Source organism: Carassius auratus, unplaced genomic scaffold (assembly GCF_003368295.1).
Source record: "Carassius auratus strain Wakin unplaced genomic scaffold, ASM336829v1 scaf_tig00022085, whole genome shotgun sequence".
Classification (NCBI taxonomy): domain Eukaryota; kingdom Metazoa; phylum Chordata; class Actinopteri; order Cypriniformes; family Cyprinidae; genus Carassius; species Carassius auratus.
The window spans coordinates 35,557-49,832 of NW_020525163.1; the positions used below are offsets into that span (position 1 = coordinate 35,557).

Below are 14,276 nucleotides of genomic sequence, written 5' to 3' on the forward strand. Positions count from 1 at the left end.
TTCAAGGGGAAACCCTGAGCACTCTGCAAGCAGACGATCTGATTGGATGAGGAAATTGGCCGCAATAATATCCAGGGCTCTCATTAATATCAGTGCAGCGTCTGCAGGGATCTCTTATTCATCTCTCTCTCTCTTTCTCCCTCAGTCTGACTCCCACCTTTGTGAATAGCTGAATACATTGAGAACAGAAAAACACTGCGCAAGTAAACACTTGATATTCTGTTTGGTTGCAGGCATCTCTAGTGCCTCTGGTATATGGGGTCTTAGCCTGAATATCTCACACCACATGAAGGATGGTGCAAAGTCTCAAAATGACAGTTCTTGTGCTATTCTACAGTATTTTTTCTTCTTTACAATATAAAATTAATAATGTCGTCTTTTTCTCCCTGAAGCACAGTTGATCGTTTAAAGATAGAAAACAGAAATTGAATGTGTGTGTGTGTGTGTGTGTGTATAAATATCCAGGCAGACAGTATGGGGTTATACATCTCCCAACTTAGCTGAAGAACAGCAGAGGCAGAAACAACATCTAGACTTTTGCATTGGATGCCAGAAACCAGAACAGTCTAGACTGATCAGGATTAGACTGTATCTACAAACCTGATTCACTGAGACAAATCAGCCTTGTACAAAATTGAAGGGGCAGATTCACTGGACGGTTGCACAAGTTGACTTACTCACTAGGTACCCACAGTGTAAAAATAAATCTGTAAAATAACAGAAAACGTACTGGCAGCTCATTACACGAGACATTATCCATTAAGTTTACAAACATAACTAAAATACAAGGCAATGCAATGTAAAATTCAAAAGGCAAAATGCGTGTAAAATAAAAATATGGAAAAATTCCAAAGTATGAAGTGTATTATGGCTTATTTTTACAGATTTGTTTAGAGTTCACAATCCAGTTTGATATTATTTTAATTTATTTAAATTATTGGTGTCAATTGCTAAAGGTTATGGGTGTGTGTCTATGCACAGTTAAAAAGTACAGGGTCAGTGAGATTTAAAAAAAAAAATTTATGTTGCTGAAAAGGCTGAATTTATGTGATTAGAAATACAGTTAAAAACAGTTACAGTTAACGGTTTTCGATTTCATATCTTTTAAAATTTAATTTATCCCTGTATCTATGTCTTCATTTCCAGTCTGCAGTGTCACATGATCCTTCAGGAATCATTTTAATATGTTAATTTTATATATATATTTAGATTTTATATATATATATATATATATATATATATCTATATATATCTATATATCTATATCTATATATATATGTATATATATATATATATATATATATATATATATATATATATAAATCTTTTGTAACATTACAAATATTTTAATGTCACTTTTGATCAATTTAATGCATCATTGCCGTATAAAGGTATGAATTTCTTGATAAAAATAAAAACAATCTTACAGATCCCCAGTGTTATTGTGTGTGTGTGTGTGTGTGGCACAGCTTAAGTGTGTGTCTTTGTGCAGTGTTCAGGTGTGTGTGTGTTGACACAACAGCCAAAGAAGAGGAAGAGCAGGAAGCATGAAATAAACCTGTCTGAGCTGTTCTTAACTCTACACACACACACACACACACACACACACACACACACACACACACACACACACACACACACACCTCTCCATCAGACAGTGTTCTTTCTCTAGTGGTCACTCTCTTTAGATGGGAGCATGCTGCTTTGCTGTAGCTTCCTTGACTTTGAAGCACACCAGAGGGCAAGAAATTGTCACTGTTGTACCTGACATTATTCAACTGCAAGGAGTTAGGACACATGTAAAGTGGTGTTTAAATTGGACATGACCCTAGTTAGCTTACTAAGTGCCTTAAATAAAACACTTAGAAATTTTGTAAGTCCGACAGCAACTAGTTCTTCCTCAGAAATGCTCGCTGTAACCTGTTACTTTGTAAACGTGTCTTTGTTTCTCGGGGTACTGATAAAGCATCCTGACTCACGGAGATTGCATAAATCCAGCCAATCAGATTGTAACCTGTTTTAGGAATGCTTTCCCAGGCTGAGAAAGCTTTTAATTGTAAATGAGCTCAGGTTTAACTTTGGCCAGTGTAAAGACTTTGAAATTATTTCCTTGTGGAGACATATTTGCACACATAATCAGGTTACATTTATTGTTTTTGTTCCTGTTTGATTTGCTAGAAAAGATTTTGGATGTTGGAGAGCACAAATTTCATCCTCCTTTTGAGAGGCAGAAATGTCTGGAGAAGCAATATCTCATAAATTGTAGAGCCTGAATTACATTGGCAGATACTGTTTCATAAGGTTGTGTGCTTCTAGAGACTATTCGTGGACAACCAAGCACAGAACAATTTGAAAAGCCGTGGCTTCCTCATCTCGGTCTCTGAAGTTTCAGATCAGGGCCAAGTGAGCTTTTCTCACTACCTGAGTGTGAACCCTAAAATAAAGTGATAATTTCAGTCAGCTTTCTTTGGGAAGAGCTGGCTCACAGTTCACCTGGAATTCATTAAGCTTATTGGATCTTTGTTTGAGCCGATAAGAGGCATCTCGTACTTTCATGCTCCGTCAGTGGCACTGGCCCTATATCTAAGCAAGACTAATGAAGTACAGTATCATGACCAGAATATTAACTGGGGCCCATACTGGGCACAACCTCATTCAAGAGTGGCATGAAGTATAAGCAGCCCGTAGTATGGGTGATGATGACAACTAAATCTTCAGTTACTTTGGCTGCATTATTGCATTATTGACAAGCTATTTTCATGTCTGACACTGTAAAGCTGCTTTGACACAATCAGTATTGTATAAAGCGCTATACGAATAAAGATGACTTGACTTAATAATAATTATTATTCTAATAATAATAATAATAATAATATGATGATGATGATAATGATTAACCAGTTAATCATTGCAAATTTTAATTAAGTAAATACTTTACTCAGTAGGTGCAATTAAGTTATTTTTTTTCACTAGCGTTTAAGTAGCCTATTAATAAAAAATAAGAAATAAATAAAGAAATAAAATGAAATAAATATTTCAATCAGAAAGTAAAGTACTTAATAAATATTAATTAGTTGTTCCACAATATAAACTGAAAAATATTAATGATAAAAATAATTAAAATAAAATAAATATTTCAATCAGTGGGTGAAGTAAAATGAATTAATTAAAGTAAATAAATAAATAATAAAAAAAGTAGTTTTTTTATTTTTATTTGTATTTTTTTTAAATCAAAGACAGTTTTCAGTTTTTCTGATAAAGCATGTCTATAGCTGTGTCTCATTTAGAAGGTTGCGCCCTCCGAAGGTCGCATTCGAAGGCTGCATACGTCATCGTGGTTGTCTCATTTCAGAAAAGCAAGTAGCACACTCCGAATGAGACCTTCGAATGCGACCTTTTTTCACAGGAATTCGAAGAATACATGAGGTGTATCCTTCGCTGCTACAAATAACCCACAATCCCTTGCGTCGCCATAAATAACCGTTGTTTATTTGAAAAATTGGCGGCGGCAGATCTACACACAAGCGATGTGGTGTTTAAATGTAAGTACTTTAAAGTTCTTCATTTTTTAAAAGTTGAATTACAAGTGTGGTAAACATGATTACAAGTGTTTAGTGATTTTTTTTTTTTTTCTTTACAGTTTAACAGTACTTCGCTAGCAGGGCGAGAAATAATTATTATTTAACCCTTGTATTACATTTCGAGGCCACTTTTACATTGTTCAGTTTTTCTGATAAAGCATGTCTATGACCGCTTCATCCAACGGTTCTATGTGGTTCTATGTATCACTGCGCAACAGCCTTAGCAACCACCCTTAGCAACATAAACACAAACTGTTCCACTGTTTATTAATTTGAGTATGAGTGACCCCTGCTGGCTTTGTTGCATCATTCACTTATACTTTTGAGACCACGCCCTTCCCCCAGTCAAAGAAACGCCTTTTACGCGTGAGATTCATTGATATGTGCACAGTTTCCGAGGTGCGGAGGGAATATTATTATATTTATTAGTTTTCTGCTTCAGGTATTGTATGTCCCATCAGTTTACTTTGTTATGACGCTTGCAAACTCGTGCTGTGGAGCGAATCGATCTGTAAAAAAAAAAAAAAAAAGGAGGGAAATCAGACGTTTACTCATGCGGAGGGATAATCAAATATAACGTTATGTGTGTCATAAAAATTTAATATGGTGTCAAAAAATAAGTGACAAAGCTGATAAGAACAGTTCCTTTTCTTATTTGAGCTCCAAAGGCAACATAGGAACAATCTGTTTACCGTTTAATGTTGCTGTCAGGAACTACTTTTTAGCGGAAGGACGATGTTCATATTATTTTGACTGGGTCTCATAATGATAGTAACTGTAATACTACTACTATTAATAATGATATTAACAATAAACCTGTATTGTTAATTTTTTACATTTTATTCCACACACACACACACACACACACACACACACGCAGTAAGTACATGACGTAAGTTACATACCCGCTGATTGTTACATTAATAAATTATTTAATTAAATCCGTCTTTAAGTAACCTTACATTATATAAAAGCAAAGCTGATAACAAATTATCACAAACATGTTTGTCTTTTTATGAGTTATAGTGTATGATTCTGATTAACTGATTGTCTCATTGTCGCATAATTAATTTAGAGTGTGTAGATAGATTGTTGTAATATGTTTGTTTTGCCACATGGGACGCCGGAGGTGTGTTTCTGTTTTGTGCTCTTTGATATTTACTTAGTGTTCAGATTCTTTTTCACACACCGTTTAATCCTCAGTGTTCAGTCTGTAAATATACAGAAGGGATAAAGGGATAAAGGAGCACATCAAGATATTTGGAGTTCCCCAGAAGATCTTCCAACGTAGCAGCTGTAAAAAAAAAACATCAGCTCAGCTTACATTGATAAGTACAGCATTTTGTTGTGTAAATGGATCCGCAAAGCAAGGCTTTACATGAAAGATGACAACATTTACATAAATAAAATGACATTTTTATTCGCTATCAAAGGAATCCGGCTGTTATAAATAAAACATAAATAATATTATTCACACTTTTTGGTATCAGCAACTCTACAGCGACCCTGAGGTCTGGATTATGGTGAAGAGGGATTGTGAAGCTGAAAATCTGGATCTAGATCCACATCCAGGTCTGATCCAGATCAGTCCTCAAGGTGTTTTTAGGGGCAGACATTTAGTCATGGCATTGTTCATGCTTCGGCCATGTTAAAAATGTGCATACATTGCTCAGTTTGTGGGCAAAACCTAGTGTACAGTGAGAACATGAATAATTCACTTTGTTTGACAGCTGGATCGAAAATAAAGGGAGCCATTGGAGACTGTAGAGCATCTTGTGTTGTGTAAAAACCAGAGGAGGATTTTGGGTAGGGCCGCCCAGCAGGGGGGTTCGATCTAAAACCCCATAACCTCAACAATAAAATGCTCTATTATTTTCTGTTTTGCATACAACAGAATTTATTTTGGCCAAATCTAGCACAGAACAACATATTCACATATGTTTGGAAACACAGGCATCTGTGTTGTGAGTTTGTGAAGGCTGTGATGGCCGGTTCTAGTCTATAGATACTCTCTATCTTCGGCAGGGTATGATGTAATGGCGTTGAAATGTGTTTTCTGGCACCACAAGCATTTAAGCATCATTTTAACAGTCATAGCTACTTCGAACAGCACACTATCACAGTCTGCCTCACTTTCTGCTTCCGCTGTTATTTACCCTTCACCTTCATTTCTGTTCTGTCCTTGGAGACTTTTCAAACAAGTGGAGTGTGTAACAGCTCTGGAATTAAACTTGTCGGCGATGTAGTTTCCTGAATATTTTGTAAACTTTAACAGATGCTGCTGTTAGGGATGGACGCTGGTACACGAGTAGCGACAGCCACTTGATCACTGAAATATAGTGATAGTAGGACTTTTTTCAGTTTACAAGCATTTCAGTTTTGCAGTAGTTTTGGCATTGGTTATGTTAGCATGTGATACGTTGTGTATTGATCGGCAGCAAGACATTCACGATAAATCAGTACCATTTTGGTTATTGACTACTTTTAGTTTAGTTTTAGTTTATATATATATATATATATATATATATATATATATATATAGTAACGACCAGTTGTTGCAACTTTTAATTCCATTTTAAGTAAATACTTAAAGGAAATACCTAATAATTTAAATGAAATACACTACTACTAAGTAATGTAAGCTAAGTGTGTGTGTTAAATGCATTTATAGATATACATTTGATACATTTAGATATAAATAGAGCATTGCGTTAGCAGCACAATAGTTTGTGGGTTCGATTCCCAGGGAAAATATTGTTAGCCTGGATGCATTGTAAGTCGCTTTGGATAAAAGAGTCTGCTAAATGCATGAAATATAATGTAATTTTTAATTAAATTTGTATATATATATATATATATATATATATATATATATATATATATATATATATATATATATATATATATATATATATATATATATATATATATATATATATATATATAATTTCATTTTGAACACCTTTATCATTAATTAACCCTCACTTAAAGTTAATCACTAAAGCACTAATATTAGTTAAAGACAATGTTATATGTAAAGTGTAGCAAATCTCAAAATAAATATTTTTCATACTGTGCATTTACATTTTTTAAAATATTTGTTTGCCTTTGCAGTTACCATTAAAAATGTATGACTTCATGTAAATGTGTGGGTATGTAAATGATTTGTAACAACAGCTATAATGAGGTATAAATAAAATAAATAATACTAGTCTAATTTGTATAAAACGTTCATCAGACGGATGATCTGAGTGATCTGAGCTCATCAGAGTGTTATGTGGGTTGTGGGCAGCTGGCAGTGGTGTGATGTGAGAATCCACTGTGGTGACTGGGGTTAACCCACTGATGTGTCTCATTCTCCATCTGGAAGCGGTGCGCATGCCCACAGACGGCTCCAATGTGTAAGACAGTTTCATCTGCTCCCACAAGCCCGACTGAACACAGGCAGATTTGCCTCAGCTTTTCATAGTATCAGTGGGGGATTTTTGGTCTTGTTGCTGTTTTCTCAGAAAGTTTCTTTGAGGTGTCATTTATAGACAAAAGACAAATACTTAAGCTGGATTTTGCTGATATCAGCATAACACATCAGGCTTGTTTTATTGTATGTGTGCAGGCCTGTTAAATCTGTCGTTGAGCTGTTGCCACTCACTGAAAAATTTCTACCCAAAATCATATAGCAGATGTTGTTTTTAGTCATTATTGATGAAGACTTTCTTTAATGAGATGTGGAAAAAAACAGGGAATGGCATAAGGAAATTACCTGAAACAGAATCAAACTTAGCCTACACGCAGGATGCTACTAGGCTTTCATAACATATATATGATTATATATGTTTTTAAATGTGATATTTTATCATAAGTGCCATCATTTAGGGTTAGTGTGTGCGTGTGTGCATGTGAAGATGATTTTCAGATTAAAGGGTTAGTTCACCCAAAATGAAAATTTGACTTTTACTTGGAGTTATATTAAAAATTGTCCTGGCTATTCCAAAGCTCTTGGTTCATGTAAATCTTGTAATTTTGCAAACAGCATATTGTCTCTATAATATTATATTTACCTTTTTGTTTCAGGAAGTATGCAAGAAAATACAGAGCTGCCTTTATAGAGGACCATAAGTTCTTTAAAGTTGAATAGTGGTTCAAACTGCTTATTTAACCTCCCACAGAGGTTAAACCCTAACCCTAACCCATACAGCCCAGTTCTCACTGGAAAATGAAAGTTTAAAAAACAATATGCCCATGAGTATTAACGCAAGAAAGCCTTAGACATGCAATTATGCTACCGAACAAGACAAATTCAAAGGAATGAGAAAGAGACTAAGGGAAAATGTGTCAAGGGAATGGATGAGATTGTGATGGACGGCATAATAAAGTGGAACAATGACATGGGAGTCAATCAGATTCTGGCCCACAGAGATAAAAGATGAGGGCATGTGAGCAAATGAGAGCAGGAGTCAGTGTGACATCACAGTGATGGACGGGAGCGGGAGGGAGGGAGGGAGGGGATCCCTGTGGTCAATCCATAACTGTTCTGTATCTGTACTCTGTCCTGATGACATGTCAGGCTTTTGTCAGGTTTGTCTGAATTTGGTTGAATGCTGATGGGGGAGCAGGCTGATAGAGCCATGTATTTGTATGCATTAACTTGCTTTTGCATACAGTATATGTGCAGTTATAGTACTCTTTCAGTGCATTTTGCACTAGATTGCATGGATTCATTATTATTTAAAAGAATTGTATTACATTATGCAAGCCTCAAATATGCATGAAAATCTGACTTGAACACAGGGCCTTTAGCATTAGTGAGTTTGTGTGTTATACTGTATTTGGAGCATTTATTGGTCCATGTGTTTTGTGATGTTATGCGGCAGCACTGCTTTAGTGATGCTGCTTAGTATTCAGTCAACCTGATAAAATGTTGATTTACGCTCACAGATACACACATGCACACCCTACAGCGTGAGATGACACTCACCGATGTGTGAACACATCAAACTTTGTCAGATAGTGTTGGTAGCTGATGCTTTGCTGTGGACTGTGAAGGCAATATTTGCTTGAAATCAATATAGCAGTTCAGCAGCCTCTCTTTCACTCATCCACTTCTGTTTTTACTCTGAAACTCTGTAAGTTATCATGTATTAGATTTATTAGGTCATTCTCTGTGTATCTGATATCATCGTTTTGAATAATTGTGAGTTACAGGCCTCAGGTTTGCCTTTCCTGCTCAAAATCACCCTCTTGTCATTTTACACTTTAATTCTGGCAATTTATCAAAAATGTAAACCCTGAATGTCATTGTTTTGTGGTATTTAATGATGGTGCTGTAATTGTTTTTATTGTTCATTCAGAAATGTGTTGTTTACCCAGCATTATACTCCACGGATTCCTTACCTTTGCTTTCATATTTCAGAAATTCTTTAAGAATTTTAAGTCTCTAAAATAAAATAAAATACTGACCGCAAATATTTATATAGTTATTATTGGGGTAAGAAATAAATAAATTACTATTTTGAAATAAATAAATAAATACTTTGTCAATAAGGACACACTGATCAGAAGTGACAGTAAAGACATATATTATGTTATAAAGGAACATTATATTTATCAGAGAATATAAAAAGTAACATGGTTTGTCACAAAAATTTTAAGCAGCTCAAACACTGATAGTGATAAGAAATGTTTAAATTAGAAAAAGATAAGAATGATTTCTGAAGGATCATGGTGCTGAAAATTCAGATTTGCATCACAGGAATACATAACATTTTAAATTATATATAAATAAAATATAATAAAATATTAGAATTAAAATTTATTAATAATATTTCATAATAATTGTTTTGACTGAATTTTTGATCAAATAAACCGATGTACCGATGTATGGTATATCAACAATGGAGGAGTATATTTTGTAAAAACGTATAACGTATATGGCCATTTATCGATTAAATATATCAAAACTTAATTTTTGATTAGTAATATGCATTGCTAAGAGCTTCATTTGGACAAATTTAAAGGTGATTTTCTCAGTTTTTCGATTTTTTTTTGCATCCTCAGATTCCAGATTTTTAAATAGTTGTATATCGGCCAAATATTGTCCAATCCTAATAAACCATACATCCATGGAAAGCTTATTTATTCAGCTCTCATATGATGTATTTGACACTTCAAAGGTCAAAGGTTTTGTGGTCCAGGGTCACAAATATTGATTTTAGGGATGCACGATATTGGATTTTGGCCGATATTCGATATGCCGATATTTTCAAAATAATTTTGGCCGATGCCGATACCGATATCGATTTATTTACAAATTTTTCGCCTGATATATTTAAACTTTAATTTTACTGAAGAGAAATCCATGTATCTCTTCTGTACTGATTCTACCATAAATGTATTATTTTACAAATGTAGACAGACATTCACATCTGAAAAACAGGCCAATTATTTCACTTGGAGAATATCGGTTTGGCTCATCGGCAGAAATATTCATATCGGCCGATACCGATGATGGTCATTTTAAGCTTTTATCGGCCGATACCGATGTTGTGCCGATATTATCGTGCATCCCTAATTGATTTAATAAATAAATATAAATATGACTCCAGAAAAGAAACAAGAGAGCTGTTGCAATAATAAATAGTCAATATAAGATCATTAGAATTGTTTTGTGAGCTAATCTGATTATTATGCATTATTTAATGCTGATGTTGTAGTCGGTTTTATTGTTTATTAATAAATGTGTTAAACCAGCAGTATAGCCTACAGGTTTGATGCTTGAAATGCTTAATCACAGTACACATCTAACCTCTCTCTCTCCCTCTCTCTCTCTCTCTCTGATCCTCTCTTGCATCTCCCCTCCCCTCTTTCTCTCTTTCTCTCTCTGCGCTGGTGCGTGTGCAAGCAGCTCCCTGTGTGTGTGTGTGTGTGTGTGTGTGTGCGGATGCATGAGGGAGGCACTATGCAGTCAGAGCTCCACACACACAGAGCATGCTTGTGAGTGCGGGCTCGGGCAAACATGAGCCTTCCCAGCCCAGAGATCGTCCACAGCATCAGCCTGAACTCCCGTCTGAGCCCCCCTTCTCTCTCCCTCTCTCACTGCCTCTCTCTCTCCCTCTCCTCATCTACTCTCGCCCTGCGCAGCCTCTTCCCCGCCACCTCTCCAGCACCAGCCGGGGGGACATATCCCGCTCTCCGCACGCCGACGTTTGCCGAGCGCCGGCCGGCCCCATGGAGGAACCCCAGGGCAACACACTGGTGGTCCGCATAGGCATCCCTGACCTGCAGCAAACGGTGAGTTCCGTCAGTGCTCCAAACTCTCTCTCTCTCTCTCTCTCTCTCTCTCTCTCTCTGTCTTTTATTGCCTGTTCTCTTCTTTTTCAAGCATGCACTTGATTGTTCTCTTTCTTTTTGTACCTTTTTTATCTTCTTCGCTCTTTTTGCTCTTGAATGCAACCCGTCTTCATTAGTGTAACTGCGACGGACTTTGAAAACTGGCCACTTGGAGAGAGATGGAAAATCAAAGGTAGATACAGTGATGGGTGGGTTATCGGCGCCTTACTGTAATTCACAGGGACTTTTTCCTGCCTGTCACGAGGCTGTCAGACTTGTCAGTTGTGTTGCAGTGAATTGTACCGTGTCCCCAGGGCCCTCTGGAGCGACATATGGTGCTGATGGATATGAGAGCGCAGTGCTGAAGTGCTGAAGTGCAGTTACTCACCTGTTCCTTTTGGACAGAGACAGGTGTTACAGTTGCAGGTGGAATATTATTATTATTATTATTTATTTATTTTTTATTATCAGTTTTGCACACACTGAAGCCAGGATCTGGAGGTGTGCTTGAACTTTGATTGCATATAAGCATGGCTTTCATTTCTTTTTCTGACCTGAGGTTAGTTTGGAGGTGTTAATGTTGTTTAAACATGATTTGGAGGGACTGGAAGTCATTTGATTTTGGTGAGATTTGGTGATTTTGATGCATGACTGGACAAGTGAGTGTTGGTTTTCAATTTGTTGTCTGTAGTACCGGGGGACAGCTATCCATTAGCATTCCCAATACAATTATGTGTGGTACACTAGCTTTCAAAAGTTTGCTGTCGGTAAGACTTTTTTATGTTCATGAACAAAGTCTCCTATGGTCACCAATTCTTCTTTTTTTGAATAAAAAATGCAGTAAAAACAGTAATATTATCAAAAATTATTTCAATCTAAAAATTAAATTTAGTTTGAATGTATTAAAAAAAAAAATCATTTATTCTTGTGATGCAAAGCTGAATTTTCAGCAGTCATTACTCCAGTCTTCAGTGTCAAATGTTCCTTCAGAAATCATTCTGATATGCTGATTTGCTCTTATTATTATCAGTGTTGAAAACAGTTGTGGTGCTCAATTTTTTTGAAGAAACCATTTTTTTTATTAGAAAAGAACAACATTTATTTTTTTTGGAAGTATTTGTATCAGTTTTGAAGTCTTTACTGTCACTTTTGATTTAATTTAATGCATGCTTGCTAAAAAACAATTCTTGCAAAAAAATCTCACTAACCCCGAAACCTTTGAATGTTAGTACATGTTTTGTGTAAAAATATATTAAAAAAAAAAATTTGCTACACGGCTAATTTTACTAGCAGGTGCTAACAGAGCCATGCTAACTAGCCAGACCACACCCCCTTGGAGCTGACCTGTGATTGTGTGATTGACAGCAGTGTGGAGCATGAGGTGAGAACCTCAAAAAGATATGAAATGCTTTATAACTTGCTTCATGCAAACAATATGCAGCTACCAGCCAATCACCGTGAGCATCTCAAAATGTACCAATAGTGCTGTAACTTATGGTTGGTTGTATATTCTAATATATATTTATGCCTGATTTCAAATGCAATTTCCACACTTTAATTATAGCTTGGATATAGTTGGGCTAATAAAAGTGTATAAAATGTTGATAAGCACAATTACAGCAATTACAAAAATGCACATGTGACCCTGGACAACAATACCAGTCATAAGAAAACTAAAGATTTTTGGCATAAAAGAAAAATCAATCATTTTGACCCATACAATGTATTTAATAGTGTTTACGCTGAGCAAATGTTTAAACAATGAAGTTCACGTGATCCTGACACAGATGAATGTGACAGTCCAGTAGCATCACCTACTAGTGACCAACAGCAACTTGTTATTCATTAGTAGCTCCGAGTGGGTGGGTTTATTTCTGTTGGATGGTCCTTGCCCATTTGTTCGGGTTCCAGTATGAGGTTTAATTGTTTGGATTGAGGTGGAGCTGATGTTGGTGGAGCTGATTGGTTGGTTTTAAGAAAGCTTGCTGCATGTATCTCAGCCTGTTTGGTTGAGTCCTTCAATGCATTCGGTGCCTGTGAAGTGAGTAACTGCAGTAGAATGAGTGAGCAACATATCAATGGCTCATTCTGCCAGTCAGAAATGTGTTTCTCCTCGAATCTTTCACCCTCGCTCTCGGCGCTATATGAGTGTTTATTTGTGACCATGCATGCATTAGTATGGATTTGTGGTTGCATGTGAGTGTGTATGTGTGTGGCTATGTGTCAGAGCTTCATTAAAAGCAGAAAGCCGTAGTGTTAACGAGTGCTGTCCTTTAGCAGGGCCCAAATCTCTGTGTTAATAATGAGAGGTGAATGAGAGAATGTGTTAAATGCCAGATTTTCACTGGCCCATCCCACCGCCACTCGCTAAATCCTGATAGTATCTTTGGGAGCATTATAATCCAAATAAATAATATCAGATTGCAATCTCTGTTCTCATATGCCCACATCCAGCTCCTGAGAACACGTGGCACTCTGAGAATTTCAAGCACTTTTTTTTCAAGGGGTCTTTGGTGTAGGTTTTGTTATGTCAGGGGATTTCAAACTTTTGGTCTCAAGGAAAGCCAAGTATGTTGGTCCTCTCTTGTAAGAAACCCCCTTCCTAAATTATAATGCTTAATTTTCTTATATAATAAAGTTTGTGTAATACATAAGATTTGATTCATGTTGATCTGTTTTATTTAATTTGTTTTTTATATTATTGTTAATAATAATACACCTCTAATAATGTCACACCTCAGTTTATCAAATTTCACTGGCTTTCAATATCTGCTCACATAAAATTTAAGACATTGATGTTTGTCTATTAAACAGCCACTGGCTCTGCACCCCTTTACCTATAAATTCAGTAATTCAGACCCTTGTGCCCTCCAGAAGCTTGCGTTCTGCAAGTGAACAGTGCTTTGTAGTAGCCTACCATCCCAAAGAGGCACAAAATCACTTTCACTGAAGCTTACCTTAACAGTTCCCTGCTGGTAGAATGACCTTCCCAACACAAGTCTTTAGCCATCTTATTATGCAATTTATTTATTTTTAATTTTTTACTTTATTTACTGAACATTCACCCATGAGGGACCCCAGTTTTTAAACCTCCAACTTTTGATCACTATGTTCAGAGGAAAGTATTATTTGCTCAAATTGCTCAAATTGTATCGCTCTTTCTTAGTTACAGATATATAGTCTCAGTTCTGTTTATGCGTTAACTTTGTCACATATGAGACAATTTAGAGCAGGTAGTGTTTTAAATAGGAATCATATAATATGATATGATTAATAAGGATGTAAAGCTCTATGGTTGTGAAGTGTACAGTAGTACACACTAAAGCACTATATAAATGCCTCATTCATTCAATATTTTAAATAATATTC

General features: G+C 35.9%; 1 pseudogene; it reads left to right on the top strand.

Moving 5' to 3' along the window:
- Positions 1-3,506: 3,506 nt before the first annotated feature.
- The window catches only part of LOC113077286 (SH3 and multiple ankyrin repeat domains protein 3-like), a 79,818-nt pseudogene continuing 69,048 nt past the window's right edge, over positions 3,507-14,276 (top strand).